Source organism: Canis lupus, unplaced genomic scaffold, assembly GCF_011100685.1.
Source record: "Canis lupus familiaris isolate Mischka breed German Shepherd unplaced genomic scaffold, alternate assembly UU_Cfam_GSD_1.0 chrUn_S2185H2385, whole genome shotgun sequence".
In the NCBI taxonomy this organism is placed as follows: domain Eukaryota; kingdom Metazoa; phylum Chordata; class Mammalia; order Carnivora; family Canidae; genus Canis; species Canis lupus.
Genome location: NW_023331067.1, coordinates 12,249 through 29,068, shown reverse-complemented (window position 1 = coordinate 29,068; position 16,820 = coordinate 12,249). Strand labels below are relative to the sequence as shown.

Here is a 16,820-nt window from a genome sequence, read left to right as displayed (position 1 = left end):
GGTAACACCCCGCCGTCCCCGTCTCCCTGCCACTCACTTCTCAGTGAGTGAAAAAACCAAGGAACTGCTCCACCACAAACACCATCTCCTTCCATAATCAGGGTGTCACCAGCCAGAATCAAATCTGTAGACATACACCCCCCATTCAAAACATCCCTGCATCCATCCACCCACTCACCCAGCCATGGACTCATCCAGCCAGGGTCTTACCTACTCGCCCACCCACCCATCCACCCACTCACCCATCCCCCACTCACCCATCCATCCACCCACCCATGCATCCACTCGCCCATCCATCCACTTCCCCATCCAATCCATCCATCCACGCATACATACATCATCTACCCACTCACCTATCCATATCATCCATCTATGCCCTCCCACCCATCCATCCCCATGCACCCAACCATCAACCCACCGACCCATCCATCCGCACCCACCCATCCACCCGTGCACCTATCTATCCGCCATCCATCCTTGCATCCGTCCATCCACTCAAGCACAACAGGAGCAAGGCTTTGGATCTGTGTCCACTCCAGGATGGGCTGGCAGGGCCTCCTCGCCTCAGATGGGCCAGGTGGCTCCAGGAGTCCCGGGAACCTCAAAGGACAAGGGTGACAACTGAACATCGACGTCAAAGCACTTCTGGAGGGGACGACGCATGCGAGAGCTCTGGCTCGGAGGCACACGGGGCCCACCCCAGTCCACACGGCGCAGCCACGCACATCCGCTACAGAGAAGACCCCTCCGTCAGATAGAAGCTGAGGCCACAGTCAGGGGATGATCTGTCCAAGGCGAAGCTGAATTACGCAGAGTGGGAGCAGCGCAGAGCTCACCGCCCGCCCCGCGTGGGCACCACACCGACACCTGTGCGAAGCGTCCCGGGCCTGTGTGAAGCGGTAACGGACGTGGCTCAGGGGGAAGCCGCCCCTGGCCGGGGAGGCAGCGCCACTGTGAAGGACCAGACTGAAAGCCGTGAGCCAGGGCACCTGCCTGCTGCAGGAAAAGCAGCCACAGCGCTGCCGCGTCTCCTGCCCTCGCACCTGACCGCAGAGGACCAGAAGCGTGCTCTTGCGCTGCCTCCGCTTCCAGGAAGCCCCATTCCTGCTCCCGGCAGCTCCACTGAGCGCTTGGCTCATCAGCGGGGCACGCAGGCTGGAGGTGCAAGGGCCACACGCAAGGCCAGAGCGGCGGGGAAAGCCGCCCAGGGCGCCTCCTGCATGGCCGCGATGTGCAGGAATGGGTCGAAGCAGACCCCTGCCCCGTAGACCTGGGCAGATGCCAGTGGGACAGGCATGGGGCCGGGGTGGGTGGGGGGTCACCTGGAGACGAGGATGTGTGGCTGGGCAGGCGCACGGCCCTCTGCCCCCGGGTGAGCAGCCAATCCCCGCCCCACAGCGGGCCCCCGGGTCCTCACGCTGCCCTGGGGCTCCCGGACGGGGGCCTGGCGCCTTCCCCTTGCTGCTGCAGCACGGGCTCCCTGCCCCCGGGGTCACGCCCCGTCTGACGCACACCTACTCCAGAAGCCACGGGCTGCACCACGCACAGAGTGACGCCGGCCGTGCCGACCACAGGCATCACCTTGAACCTCACAGCCACTGACAAGTTTTGAGACGGAGAACTCAACCACAGAACACGCTTTCAAAGCCAGGAGCCAGGGTTCGAGGCGCGGCAGGAGGGCGGGCCGCCCCCAGGAGGCCGGGCAGGGGCAGCAGAGCCAGGACCCTGCCAGCCCGGAGCGGCGGGAGTGTCTGCAGACCCAGTGGGGACACGGCGACCCGGGAATGCAGGGGGCCAGGCGCCACCGCGTCCAGATCGCGCAGAGCCTGAGGCACAGCCTGCCACCCCACCGCCCACACCTAGCGGCAGGATGCGGCTGTACAGAGGCTGGCACACAGCCCGAGCGCCCGCCCCAGGCCCCGCACAGCCACCTCCGGATCCAGGCACAGCCACTTTGGGTCCCACGGCTCCAGGGTGGCCAGGCTCATTGCCAGTGGGGGGCTGGCCTTGGCCTCACCCTCCCCTCATCCTCTGTCCAGGACAAGAGTAGAGGCTGGGAGGAGGGGGGCCAGGCCCGAAGGTGAGGGGTACCTGGCGGTGGAAGAGGGACCGCCCAGAAGCGGGAGCAGGTGATCTCGGGACAAGGGGACTGGGGATAAGGACCCAGCGGCAGGTTCTGGGGCGTCAGGAAGTGCAGAGGGCGCGGGACTACGCGAATGTAAGCCGGGTGTCCAGGCTCCTGAGCTTTAGTGAGGGGTCTACACGGCAGCAGAGGCCCTGGCCGTGGGCTGGGCATGAGGTCTGGAGAGGCTCAGCGTGGGTGGAGGGAGCTGGGGCCGGCACCCACCAGGAGGGGGTGGGCTGCAGCTGCCGTGAGCTTCCCAGAGATGAAGGTGACCACAGGCTGCGGGGTCAGGGGTGGGAGAGGGGGAGGCGTCACTGGCCGAGGTCCCGCGCTGGGCCCCTTCCCAAGAGGCCCGGCCCCTGTGCCCACGGGGACAGGGACGGGCTGTTCGCACACGGGGAGAGGCGGCAAGGGCCAAGGTCACCAGGTGGGCTCTCAGGACAGGTGAGGGAGACGCCATCCGGATTGAAGGGCCGTGTCCGAGGGGAAGAGCCCAGCCCGGGGAGCCCCAGGCTGCTTCAGAAGGGGCCCCGGGTGCCGCCACGGACGACAGGGGCCACACACATGACCAGCCCAGCCTCCCCGGGGGCCGCACTCGGGCTTTACAGTGGGGCGGGGACCTGGGAAGGAAGCTCCCAGATGGCCGCCCGCTTCGCCGTGTCCCATGGTCACGCGGACACAGGGCCCTAGGGAGACTGCTGGGGGGCGGCCCCCCGAGGCCATGGGCGCCAGAGGGCTAGGGCAGGACGCAGGCCTGGCTGACGGCCACACTCTCCTCTCCCGGTTATCGGGCCTCACGTCCGCACACTGGGGCACACGGTGCCAACCAAGAGGCTGGTCCGTGCCTCGGAGGTGGCCTCGCTCCTGGAGGCCGGGGTCCGCGTCACCTGAGGAGACGCCCGCTTGGCCCCGCAGAAGCACCACCGGTGCCACTGCACGCCCAGGAGCGCACGCCCACGCATACCTGCTCTGCTGCACGACGCCAGGAGGAGGAGGGCTCCCAACCCTTCCTGTGACCCCACCTCGCCCCGGGCCACGGCCCCTGTCCTCAGGTCCCCCGCCTGGATGGACACCCTGTGCCTGTGTGCAGGGGATCCTCTCACAGACGTCCTGTCCTCCCACCCAACAGGTCCTTCCATGGGCGCCCGTCCCCCCCCGGGTCCTTCCATGGGTGCCCCGTCCCCGTTCCACCCCCGTGTCCCTCCACCCCTGGGTCCCTCCATGGGTGCCCCATCACCCCTCCACCCCTGGGTCTCTCCATGGGCACCCCATCCTCCCTCCACCCCAGGTCCCTCCATGGGTGCCCCGTCCCCCCCTCCACTCCTGGGTCCCTCCATGGGTACCCCATCCCCCCTCCAACCCCAAATCCCTCCATGGGCGCCCTGTCCCCCCAGTCCCCGGGTCCCTCCAAGGGTGCCCCGTCTCCCCCGCCCCCGGTTCCCTCCATGGGCGCCCCATCCCCCCTCCACCTCCAGGTCCCTCCATGGGCACCCCGTCTCCCCCGCCCCCGGTTCCCTCCATGGGCGCCCCATCCCCCCTCCACCCCCAGGTCCCTCCATGGACACCCTGTCCCCCCCGGCCCCTGGGTCCCTCCATGGGCACTCTGTCCCCTTGTCTCCTTCTCTGGGATCTCCTCCCTGGGGATCCCTGAGCAGCTCGATCAGGACGCTGGGCCTGAGCAGCCACACTGCCCACACAGTCACCGTCACCGTGGGCCGCTCCAACCTGGTCAGGCTCCCCGTCCAGCCCTGCTCCCCACCAAGGGAAGTGCCCCTAACTGCAGACCTAGACCCAGGACAGCCATACTGCGGTCCCTCCACCCAAGCTCTCGGGCCACAGACACTGCAACAAGCCCAGAGCAAAATGGGTCCTGGGTGCTGAGAGAGAGTGAGCAGCCTCAGACCCAGACATCCAGACCTGCAGGTCCTGGTGGGCCTCAGGGCTCCGAATGCTACCAACACACGCACTTGTGCACGCAGCGGCCTCACAGGGACAGCACCGGGGAGCAACGAGCCCTTCTCTGATCAGCAGGGAGCCTTCCTCCGGGCCTGAGGGCAGGAGGCAGCCCGGACACCAGCAGCTCAGAGATCACAGCAGGTCCCGCCACCCGCAGTCCCAGAGCACAGGCTCCAGGGGCCAGGAACACAGGAGGATCCAGGGAGGGTCCTGAGGCGGGAGCGAGGGACAGCCTGCCGCCCCCTCGGCCCACACATCGGGGAGCAGAGGGTGGGAGCTTCAGGGGCACGGTACCAGGCTGGGCAGGGGTCCCGGCCCTTGTCGCTGACCCACGTTCTGCAACCCCGCCCCCCCCCCCCCCCCCCCCCGACGAAGCCCAGGCTGGTTCACTTTCTGGACCGTCTCTGAGGCCTCTCAGGGTCACGAAGCTGGAGGGCCCGGGTCCCGTATCCTTCAGGTAAGAACGCGGCGACGTCAACACGGGAACGATGTGTGGGGTGCGCAGCACGTGCCTGTGTGTGTATGTGGGGGGGTGTGAAGGTGGACAAGTGTGAGGACGTACGCGTGAAGCGTGAGGGCGTGGATGTGTCTGCAGGTGCATCTGTGGGAGGCGTCAGTGCATGTGTGCATGCGTGTACACGGGCCACAAGGGGGGCCGCACGTGCCCAGCCCTACTAAGCGGGTCCTTCCTGCCTGCCTGTCCAGCCCCGCGGTGTGAACCGAGGCACCTGGAGCCAGGCAACGTGGGGTCTGTCCCTCTTGCCCCGACCCGAGCCCCCTGCCTGGCGGGCAAGTGGACCACCTAAGCCCTGAGGCCACGGACACAGGCCTCCTTGTGGCTGCCACCGCGGGGCACCCCGGCCGCACTGCAGGAGGGGGAGAGCGGCGACAGCACAGCCGGAGGACACAGTCTGCACAGTCTGGCCACCACCAGCCAACGGGGGCGTCACTCGACCAAGCCCAGACACGGGGGCACTGAGTCAGAGAAAGCTGGCGGGTCACAGGCCCCGAGCAGTAACAAGACGCGGCTCTCACCTGGCCGAGCGCTGGCCCCACACCTAGGGCACAAGAAGCTGCACGCGCTCCTACAAAGCCCCGGAGCCACCCCAGAAGAAACCGAGGCACGGGGGAAGTACCCACAGCCAGGAGCTCCAGCACCCCTGCACACCGGCCTGCCACGCCGTCTGAGTCGGGAAACGGGATGAGGACGTTAAGGGCTGAATCTGCAGGGACACAGCACAGATTGTCTGTCCCCCTGGGAGATGAGCCCTGGCCCTGGGGACCTGGGAGAGGGGACAGGAGACGGGCATCGCCCTAGAACAATCGTCTCTGGGCAGGCGGCTGGGCAGCTCCCACAGCAGGTGGGGGCAGTGGCAAGCAGACACGGCCCCAAGGATGTCGCTCTGGTCTGAGCCAGGCACAGCACCCACGTCCACTCGTGTGATCCCTGCTCCCCACTGCATCCCAGGAATCCCCAAACAGAAACCCGATCAGACCACTCTGCTAAAAAGGCTGGCAGAGTGGTGGAAAGGGAGGTGGGCGGGGGGTGGGGTGACTGGGTGACGGGCACTGAGGGGGGCACTTGATGGGATGGGCACTGGGTTTTATGCTATATGTTGGCAATTTGAACTCCAATAAAATATAACAAAAGTAAATAAAAATAAACTTAAAAATAAAAAATAAATAAAGAGGCTGGCAGCGCCTCGACACGGCTTTTCAAAGAAACTAAAGCTGCTCCACGTGCCCTGCAGCCCTCACCTGCCCTTTCTGGCTCGCCCACCCCCTGGGCTGAGCCTGACCCCAGGCCCCGAAGGCTGCCCTGGGCCTCATCCTTCCAGCCTGGAGCACACGGGCCTCAGGATGCTGCCCTGAGCCCTCCGCCCGCCCCGTCCCCTTCACGCACCTCTGAAGGTCACAGGCTCCCCGGCACAGGCCAGCGTCCCCCCACAGACAGTAAGTTCCTAGAGGGCAGGGGATCTCGTTCCCACTGGGCCCCCAGCCCCTAGCCCGAGGCCTGGCACCCAAGCGTGGGTCACAGAGCTTCCCAGGGAAGGCGGCACAACCGGGACAAGTACGGAGTCATCACAGCTGTCTGCCCAGCCTGTCTCCTTCGCCCCCACCAGGTCCCCAGGTGGGGCCAGACTCCAGCCCTCACAGTCCCTGGGGCTTGTCCCAGTCCCAGGACCCATACCTGGCACCTGCTGGGGCAGCAAGAAACAGTCCCTGGCCTGAGGCTAGGATGTATCCCCTCAGCGTGCGGGCCACCTCCCCAATTCCTGCTGCCCTGGCCCGGGCCATTCCCGGGCTGCTTCAGGTCAGGGCCAGCCGCCCTGGAGGGAGGACAGCAGACCAGATCCTGGGGAGGGGACCCGAGGACCAACAGGGCAGGTGTGGGAGTGTCGCCTGTGAGGAATCAGGTGTCCCGGTGGGATGCCCGCCGGACACGGCCCTGGAAGCCTGGAGGACACCCCGACACCTCCCGGGCCTCGGGGAGCGTCCGGGCTGCGAGTATGCAGTGATGGGAGGCTGAGCCCTGCCCAGCGACCACAGGCCTAGGGACAGGGGGTCGAGACCCAGGAGGCTGCCTGCGGGCTCCCTCCTCAGCTCCTCAGAGGCGGAGAACCGCACTCCCCGCCCCCAACTGCCCCGGAGCCAGGGGACCCCACCCGCCTCCCTCCCCCTTCCAGCCCGCACCCAGCAGCACCTGTCCGCCGCGGCAGGTGGAGGCGCCAGCAGGTGAGCCAACGAGGTGAGGAGGCCCAGGGAGATGGGGCAGGAGGACGCGCGTCCCTGTGGCGGGAGGGGCCCGGCTGGTAAAGCGCTCGGCTGCGGGGGCGCAGGGCGGCAGGGGCGGGGCCTGTGGGGGGAGGGGCGGGGGACCTAGAGGAGGCAGGGGGAGGGGTCCGGAGGCCAGGGGAGGGGCCGGGGGGCAGGGGAGGGGCCCGGGACGGGGCGGGGGGCGGGGACCTAGAGGAGGCAGGGGGAGGGGTCCGGAGGCCAGGAGGGGGGGCAGGGGAGGGGCCCGGGACCGGGGCGGGGGGTGGGGTCCTGGTATGGGGGCGGGGGCCGACGGGGGTCAGAGAGGCCCCGGGATGGGGGGCGGGGGTCCGGCCGAGCTGCGGTGGAGGGCGGGGCGGCCTGCAGCGGGAGGGGGAGTCGCGGCTCGGGCGGGCGCCCAGAGGGTCCCGCGGCGCACACCTGGGCACACGTGGGCACGGGCCCTTCGGTGCGCAGCAGGTCGCCAGGGCTCCGGGCCCTGAGGGCGGGGACAAGGCCGCCCCCCCCCTCCGCTGCAGCACCGGAGCTCCCCGCAGAGCTCAGGCGACCGAGGAGCCGGGAACCGCCAAACCTCACTTCCAGGGTCAGGGTGCCTTGTCCTGTCCTGCCCGCGGCCCAGCACCCGGGACAGGGGGACACGAAGTACATGTCACCCCCACTGACAGGCCACCGAACAAGGCCATTCTGCACACGGCAGTGGGCCCTGGACGCGTGCAGGAAAACCCAGGCTCTTGCTCCCCCCTGGCCAACAAGTGGTCATTTGGGGCCCTGGGGGTTGAGGCCACAGGGGAGGAAGCTGGAGGAAGGGAGGAGGCTGGTGCCCCTACGGGGACAACCCAAGGCAGGGGTGGGCAGAGACCCCCCTGCTGCTCCTCTGCAGACAAAGCCCGCTGCCCCAGCCACCACTCCAAGGCCAGGACCTGGACACGCACACTAACCCTACTTCCCCACCACTGCACCCCTGTCCCCAAACACAGCCACTCCCTCCTCAAGCTGTACCCCTCAAGGTCCCAAGTGCCACCCACCCCAAGGGAGCAGGGATCACACCTGTGATGTCTTCCTCTTCCCCCCACCCCCCCCCCATGTCCTAGACCCCCCCACGCCCTGCCCCTGAGCAGGCCTCAAGCGTTCTGCAACATGTTGGTTCCCCCACGTTGCTGGAATGAATTTCTGCGCTGTGTTTAGATACAATGGGGAGGGGGGAGGGGGACAGGAAATGGACCCAGTCTGGCTGATATTTACAAGGCTCCTCCTGGGGGCTGGGGAGAGGGATGAGACTGACTCTGTCCCTAAACTCCTTCTGCCAGAGCTGAGCACAGCAGCAGGCACCCCTCCTGGGGAAAGGCAGTACCCCGTATTTCAACTGTCCAGTCAGGGCGCTCCTGGGTGCTCTCAGGCCGGGCCAGCCTGGTGCCACAGGGTCCCCAAAGCACATGGTTACATCCCAGAGCTCCGCACACCAGGGCAGTGCAAGACTGCTGCAGGAACCTCCATGTGGAGGCGCCCAGGCTTGGGGGCTGGGGCTTGACCCCCCCCATCTCAGCGCCCCCAGCAGGAACGGCTCTCTCCCACCGCACTGACACAGAGGGCCTCAGTCACCGTCCATCACCCGGGCCTCCCACAGCCTCCTGAGGGCCTCCAGCTGTCGCCTGCGAGGCCTCTGCTTACCCCAAACCAGATCCTGAGGAATATGGGGCTGTGGGCATGTGACTGCACCACGGGGTAGCAGGGAGGCTGCGGAGCAGCAGAGGAGGACCCGCTTGGCACATGGGGCTCCCACCTTCCCCACTGGCGTCCAGACTGAACTGCAGACTGCACCCCAGGTCCCCCACACGTGTGTCTGTGCCCATCCCGTCCGTCCGCCCACATCGCCACCACCAGTAGTGACGCCTGGACTTGGACGGGAACGTTCTAAGGAAGCCAAGAGAACTGGGAAGTGGCAGGAGACTCTGCGTATGTGCTTTCCCAGCAGGTTTCCACCTGCCTGGCAGCTCTGCAGGTAGGGAAACCGAGGCTCTGTGCGGGAAAGTGTGCCTTGCCAGTGAGCCACCAGCAGCCAACCCCCCCCCCCAGGTCCACGGCCCCCAGACAGGTTCCCTGCCTGGACGATACAGGGGCTCATCTTATCCTGGGGGCAGAGCTCCTTGTGCCCCAGGCACCTTCAAAGACTCTAGCCTCTCCCTTAATTGTCTAGAAGGAATGACCAGAAACTGTATAAAAACTGCCCCCCCCCCCGAAAAACCAACAGTGCGGCCTTTCATTGAACCAGCTGAACCTCTGGTACACCAGAACCCAGAGCAGCCCCGGCCCTGGGCCTGCATGGCCAGGTCAGCTCAGGCTCCCCCCACCTGGAGCCCACCTGGCTGAGGGCCACCTACTCCCAGTCCCGGAGGGGAGGCTGTCCTGCTGGGGGCTCCCCTCGTCAGCCGAGACGGAGGGGCACAGTGGCATCCCCCGAAGGACAGCCAGTGAGGCTACAGGCCACTGACAAGAGGCAAGCAAGCAGGGGGCCTGCTGCAGAACCCTCCAGAACAGAACCCCCCTCCCCTCCCTCAGGCCCTCTTCCCCATTTTCTCCACCTCACCTCTGACTTGGCCTACACCCCTACTATCTCCCTCCATCCTCCCACCTCCACAGCTCCCTTCCCCCGTCCCCTCCCCCCCAGCCTCCAGCACATGTTGGCCTCTGTGGGCCCCAAATTGCTCCTCCAGCGAGAGTCTACCCTGTGCATCCACGGCCCCTCTGACCATGTGCACCCCTGGCATCACCATCCTGGTCCCCTCACCTCTCCCTTCTTCCCAGCTCTTGCCCTGTGCAGCCTCCCCTCATCTCCCCCATCCCCTCTATCTGCCACCTTCTCTCCACAGGTGAGCTGTTCCCCACCCCCCACCCTCCTGCCACAAAGCTGCTGCCGCAGGGGGCAGAAACCAGGCCCTTCCTAAGGTCCCTCCAAGCCCCAGTGGGCCGGGTGGGGCTCCACCGCCCAGACAGGCTCCAGGAGCCCCACAGCGCAAAGACCTCTGTCTTGTCCAAGGAGTCCCCGGCTTGGGAGGAGCCCCTGGGGAGCGGTGGCGCCTGGTCCTCCCAGCGGCCCCGCTGGCCCACCTGGAAGGCAGTGACAAAGTTCAGCTGCCGGCAGCCCCGGTCAGGTCCCAGCAGGGTGGGTGGGGGCAGCAGGAACCGGAGCCCTGCACGACCTTGGCAAACCCGTTTTCCTACCCCGGAGAGAGGTCCACCATGAGCACGAGAGAGACTGGAGGGGACCCGAGTCCTCGTGGCCGCCCGCATCCCCGGGGTGCCGCAGGCTGGGAGGGGGGCTGTGCTCGCGCCCCCCGAGGTCCGGGCACACTGGAGCGCACCCCGAGCCCGCGCCCACTTTCGTCCCCCGCGGGAGGGATGCGCGGCGCCAGGAGCGCCGACCTGGGCTCCCCAGCGGCCTGACTCGGGTCAGGTCCCGGCCGCGCGGTCCCGGGTCCCCAGCCCGCAGGTCCCCAGGGCCGCGCTGAGCCCCGCAGCCCCGCCGCGTCCTCGGCGCGGGTGACCTCGAGCGGCCCCTCCCCCTCCGGGCCCACCCGAACCCCGAACCCCGCGCGCCGCGTCCCGGGTGCCTCCGGGCAGCTGAGCCGGGCGGCGAGGGCGCGCCCCGGGCACTCACCGTCCTCCAGAGGCGCGGGCGTCGGCGGGCGCCGGGGTGGCGGTGATGAGCGGGTGCGAGGCGGCCACCGCGAGCCCGAAGCCGCCGGCCAGCAGGCTGCGCACGGGCAGCAGGGCGTAGGACACGAAGGGGACCAGCAGCAGCGGCCACACGCCCTGGTCGGCGGCCGCCGCGCCCGCAGCCGCGCCGGCCGGGGTCCCCGCGGGGCGGCCGAGCGCCACGGGGCAGCAGAGCAGCGCGAAGGCGAGGCTGAAGAGCAGCGCCAGCGGGCCGACCTGCCGCAGCTGCGGGCCCCGCGGCGAGCGCACGTGGGTGGCCACGAGCAGCGCCAGGAAGAGCGCGCAGTGCGCGGGGGCGAGCCCCGGGCCAGGCCGCCCGCGGGCCCCGGCGCGCCCAGCAGCTCGGCCAGCGCCCGCCAGCGCGCTCAGCACCGCCAGCGCCTTCAGCGTGGCCGCCTGCGCCGCCGCAGCGTGTAGCCGGGAGCAGCGCCCCCGGGGGCCTCCGCCTGCGCCGCCGCCGCCCGGCGCCCCCGCCCTCTCAGCTCGGTGCGGGCGGCCGGGGCGGGGCCGGGGCGGGGCGGGCGGGAGGCGCGGGGCGCGGCGGGCACACTGGGGCGCAGGCTGCCCCGAGCGCGGCCCCTCCCGCCGCCGCGCCTGCGCGCACTGCGCCGCCCGCGGTCCCCCCCCCCCCAGTCCCCCCGCGGCCGCCGCCGCAGCCTCAGTTTCCCCGCCGGCGCGCGCCGCCCCCCGCAGCGCGGAGCACCCTGCGGGGCGAGGACGGGGGCCGCACCCCTCCGACCGCGGGACCTGGCGCCCCGGCCCTGCGCACCGGCAGCGAGCGCGGGGAGGCCTCCGGGCTGCAGGACCCACCGGCCGGCCGGGCCGAGGACGGACCAGAGTCCCGGGAGGAGGGGCCCTGCGGCCTGCCCTCCGCACCTGCAGCCCGGGGACGCCCCGCTGTCTGGGTGTCCACGGGGCCGCCCCTGGGCTCACCCCGGGGAGGGGCCGAGCGGCCGCCCCGCGCCCCGGCAAAGCCGCAGACCCGCTGTCCCCCTCTGCTCGCTGTCCCCCTCCCCACGCACAGGCAGGACTGAGGGTCCCCAGAGTCCCGGGAGGCAGCAGCAGGGCCCTCCCGGGTGCCTTCGGGCCCCAGGACGCACCTGAGCCCCCCAGGCCTGGGTCTGTCTCGCAGGCACCAGGGAATTGCCGCCGCCGCTCTTCTGTGGGCTCCAGGTCTAGAGTGGGAAACCGCATCATTTGGGCCACGTCAAGGGGCCACTTTCCACGCGGCACAACACGGGCAACACACGTCAGCCCCGGTGGCTGTAGACGCGGCACCTCGCCATCTGCCTGGCCAGGAGCACCCGCTGTGCCATCCCCAGCAGCTCAGGTCACCTCGCCTGGTGGCCGCCGGCCCCTCCTCCTGCACAGGCCTCCCCAGCGCAGCCCTCCTGGCTCCACCGCAGTTCCCTGTCCCCCAGTGCCCAGGGCTCTTTCTGGCAGCCCCTGGGGCAGGGGGACTGGAATTTGCCGGCCCTCCCTGTTTTCAGAAGACAGGACGACGTGTTCCTCACCTGTGCCCACAGGTAGCAAAGTCCACACAGTCGCTCAAGCATGGAGGACCAAGAGTGGGCTCTCTGGCTAAACGTGTATTTTTACGTCCTAATGGTATTATGGAAGGAAAGCTGAGTAATGTCCAAAAATCCAGCAAGCCATCCAACAACGGAGGAATGACCAATGCCCTGGGACCCAGGTCACAGCACCCTCCCCCGTCAGCAGCACAGTCATGGGCAGGATCTGCGTCCATCTCCTTTACAGAGACACAGAGACGGAGACACCAGGCCCCCCTGGGAGCCCCTGATGGCACCCGGGTTGGGGTACGGGGTGGGTGCCATGGGCCAGGGGCTGCGGGTGCACTCATCCTCTCTGGTCCCGTCGGCTGGGCAGTCTGCAGCCAGGGAGGAGGACGGGCACGCTGTCTGAGACACACCGCGGGGCCCACACCCCGTGCTCCTGCGGATGTCATCAGTTAAATCGTGTCTCCCCCCCTCCAAAATCCACATGCTGAGCTCCTAACCCCGAGTAGCTCAGAACGTGACCTTCTCTGGGACTAAGGTCACGCAGACGTCCTTGAGATGAGGCCACCCTGGGATAGAGTGGGTCCTAATCCAACAGGACCGGTGTCTTTCCACAAAGGGGACCTCGGGAGACAGACACGCACACACTCGGAGAAACAAGGCGGTGACCCTGCGGCAAACAGGAGCCACGGGAAGGTGGGAGGTTCCTCCCCCAGGGAACTCGGCCCTGAGACCCTCATCCCAGCCTTCCGGCCCCCACGGCTATGGGAACAGGTATCCACACCCCTGCTCTCGGGGCTGCGTGCGGGCGACCCTGGCCACGAGCACCCCAGCACGCGGTCGGCCCTGGATACCGTTGTCCACGACGGATCGTCAAAATTGACCAACAGCAGAGTGGCTGCTGCACAAACCGGGATGAGACACTCTGCTCTTCCTGGAGGCACCTCGTCCCTCCCCGAGGGACGTGAGCAGAGGGACGGGAGCCATCGTGGTCAGTCATCCTGTGTCCCCAGTCCCGGAGCACACCACCGGGCATCGCCAGCGCCTCGTTAGAGACGGGAACGCGGACCTCCTGGAGCAGGAGCACAGCCGGGAGTTCCTCGGACCTGTCATCGATCCCAAATCTCGGGCTTTGCCTTTGAGGCTCACCGCGGCTGAGGGCTTGTCCGACCCAGAAACCCCGGAACTCTGCGGGACGGCGGTGGGCGTCGAACGGCAGGGCTGCGGCCTCGCCAGCAGCATGTGGTGTCCAGGCCAAGAGCGCAGTCGTGTGCCTCCTCCCCCAGCTGCGTGACTCTGCACAGGTTAGTCTCCCTCTCCGTGCCCCATCTACTCGGCGAATCGGGGATGTAAAAGCTCCCGGCCCGCGGGGTTACCCCCAGTGCACGCAGAGGCTGCACAGAGCATGCAGGAGCGCCAGCTGGTCAGTGTTCTGGGCGCGCAGGACCCTGTGACCGCCAGGCCCTGCACACAGTGGCCATAGCAGCCAGGGAGATCGCCGTAAGCCGGCTTCTGTCTGGGGGCACTCGCCACGTTCCTGGGGCCTCTGCCAGAGACTCGGCCTCCAGGCCAGTGTTCCTCCCGGGGTGGATCTGGGAATGAAGTTTCCCCGTGGGTCTTCTGGAAACCCCATGGAAATGCAGGCCGCTAGGGGACCAGGCGGGTGGTCCTCACCAGGGAAGTGGGTCAGGAATGCTCATTTTGCCAAGACTGTGTCCAGGGATCAAAGGGCCCCGCCACGGGCTCCGTTAGCCGTAGAAACCTGGACACGGGGCTCAGCCTCCTCCTGTCCCTGGTGCCTGGACAGGCACCTTCCCGGATACGTCCCGGTGACTGGTTGCCGGAGGGGAGGGAGCCCAGGAACGCAGTGTGGACGGAGACTGGAAATGGCCACAGGGATCCGACCGGGACTCCTCCAGCAGGAATGGGCAAGGACTCCATCCAGAAGCTGGAGGCGGCCAGGACGGACTGAGGACCACGCCGGGCGGCCACTGGCCACACACCCCCACCCACGGCAGGACACTGACCCGTCTGGCTGAGGCCCCCCAGGGCGCAGGCGGCCGACAAGGAGAGTGAGCGGGTCCTCCAGCCAAACCAGGGGCCACAGCTGGATGGGCAGGTGGGTGGTCGCCGAGCCACACAGCAGAGCGGCAGGACAGGACCCACTAATGTCCCCCTTCACCCATCGCTGTCCCCATACCTCAATGGCCAGGAGGACCACCTGGGGCCTCACAGCTGGCTCTGCCCCTTCCCTGCACGGGGCCCTGGGCTCGCGGCGTCCTTGCCGCCGTGCCCGGGGGTCAGGCCAGCCCAGAGTGCCAGGCTCCAGACGACATCAGACTGCATGCCCGGTCTGTAGGGACACCTGGCCGGCGGTAGGAGTTGGTGTCACGGGCACGGGGGCATTTTGCTTATCACTAGGCTTCGGCCCTAAGCAGAACAGGACTGCTGGCCGGTGGGAGCGGTCGGGGCCAGCGCAGTGACCCCACAAATAAATACGTATGTGCTCAAAACTGTGGCCAGGGCTCCCAGAAAGCAGCCACAGCGTGTGACCTCTGGCCAGCCCTGGGGGGGCAGAGTGCAGCCCGGCTGTGCCATCATGACCGTGCCCGGGCCCCCAGCAGGGTGAGCAACCGGAGGCGGTGGATGGAACTGGTACCCTGAGCTCTGGAGGACCAGAACTGTGGTGCCCAGACAACAACCCCAGACCCGGAGCTGCTGGAACTGACCTCTTCTCTTCAGAGCCAGGGGTCCTGCGAGGTCTGTGTCTTCCTGGGGGGCCAAGTGGCCTCAAATGAGTGGACGCTGGCCCCGGGCCGGGCAGAAGGGTCTCACTGAGCCCAGGACTGAGGCTGCGGTGGAGGTCGGTAAGGCAGGGTGGGAGGTTCCTGAGGACCCCAGGACGCTGGACGGCAGCCGCAAGCGAGGGGACGGTCTAATGGCCCCTGGTGGAGGCAGGGTGGACGCTCTAGGTGACAGGCAGCCCCTTCCAGCCCATCTACGTCCACTCAGGAGTTTGAAGGGAGAGCCCTCCTCCCAGATGTGACCTCCCCTCCTTCAAGAGGCCAAAGTGTGTCCCCTCCGGCTCCTCTAGACCGCAGCTGCTTTCTACTAAACCCGAAAGATGCCACATCCCGGGCAGGCACTTTCCCAAGGAGGACGGGACCCCCGGCCTGGCAGTGGACATGAGGGGATGCGTGTCCCCTGCATGCAGTGGCTCCGCCCGTGCCAGGCTCCCAGGGCCCGGGTGGGTTTTCACTTATTCCTGGTGATCCCGGGGAAGACAAAGGACGTGACAGCTGGAGCCACTATTGCCACGTGTGCCTTGGACCCGAGTGTGGCTTCAAGGGGCAGCGGTCCTCAGGCGCTGTGCCCCGGATACCGGGAGGTACGGGGCAGGGGCGGTCAGGGGAGTCGGCCTTGCCCTGAGCATCATCCCAGAGCACAGGTAGGACACGGAGGCAGCTCGGACGCAGCTCCAGCATCCGTTGGTTGACGTAGAACCTGTGGCCACAGTCCTCTCAGAAAGGACAGTGCGTGGTCCTCCCGGGAATCGACTGGGCTGGGGGCCACCCCTGAAAGCCTGCTCTGTCCCCAGGCCAGGCCGGGGCAGCAAACTGGAAACTGTCAGAGTTCAGGAATGAGGCCGAGGCTGGTAGAGACGGTGAGCGGGGACCGATGGTCCTCTCCAGGGCTCCTGGGGACGGCGGGAGGCAGAGCCTTCTGGAAGACGCCCGAGGGAGACCTCAGTGACAGATCGCTAAGGAGGAGAGTCTGGGGAAACGGGGCCTTTGCTCCCTCTCCCCGACCCCTACCGTTCGGGACACAGGGCTCTGGCCTTCCTGGTTGGGTCCCGTGATGACCCGATGAGCCCAGAGGCACGCGTGTCCACACCAACGCTGGCCGGCCTCAGCCCTCAGCGACCCCTGGGCCGCGCGCGTGACGGGCGGGGACCCATATGCTTCAATCAGGGGCTCCAGTCCGAGGCCCCGAAGCCAGGGCCACCAGGGGCAACCTAAGAGACCCACAGTGCTGCGTCCTGAAGACACAGCGGTGACCAAGTCCCACCCTGCCCACCAGGAGCCACAGCCCAGCGGGGGAAAGACAGGGACACAGGCGCAAAGCGTGCCACTGGAGGGGACAGGCAGTCAGTGAGCGCGAGAGCCTCGCACGCTGGAGGCAGTGCTGGTGTGGCCCCTGAACAGAGCGGGGTCCCCTGGCTGAATGGGGACGAGGATGAGATTGTGTACGGGTTCTACTCCGCGTGGCTTAGTTTGGCCACTGGGGATGCTCAGGGTCCTCGCAGGTCACCAAACCCGCCATAGTACTCGCTCTCCTGGGGAGCAGCCCCACGGGGACCAGAGGCCACCTGAGAGGCGGGCCTCGCCTCCGGCCCTGCCCAAGCCCCTCCGGCCCTGCCCAAGCCGTGAGACTCGCTATTTACAGTGACACGGGACCCGGGGACCCGGCGGCGGGCATTAAGTGGATTCATGTCACCAGGGCCAGGGGTCAGTGTGAAGGTGGGGAGGCCGGCAGGTGCCCCTGCCCCACACCAGCTGACACCAACTGAGGCCTGCTCCAGGGAGCCCAATGCTTTTGGCTCTGACAGCTGCGCCGGGAGGGGGAGGCTTCAGGAGGATTTGCGCTACAAAATAGCATCGCTGGCTGGTGGGTAGAGAATTTGACCCAATTAGAGATTACCAGTTTCAGGAATTACTGGAAAAGAAATC

The 16,820-nt window shown here is 67.6% G+C and overlaps 1 pseudogene; it reads right to left on the bottom strand.

The window, feature by feature from the left end:
• Positions 1-11,770, bottom strand: part of LOC119878985 — a 31,511-nt pseudogene extending 19,741 nt beyond the window's left edge.
• Positions 11,771-16,820: the final 5,050 nt, after the last annotated feature.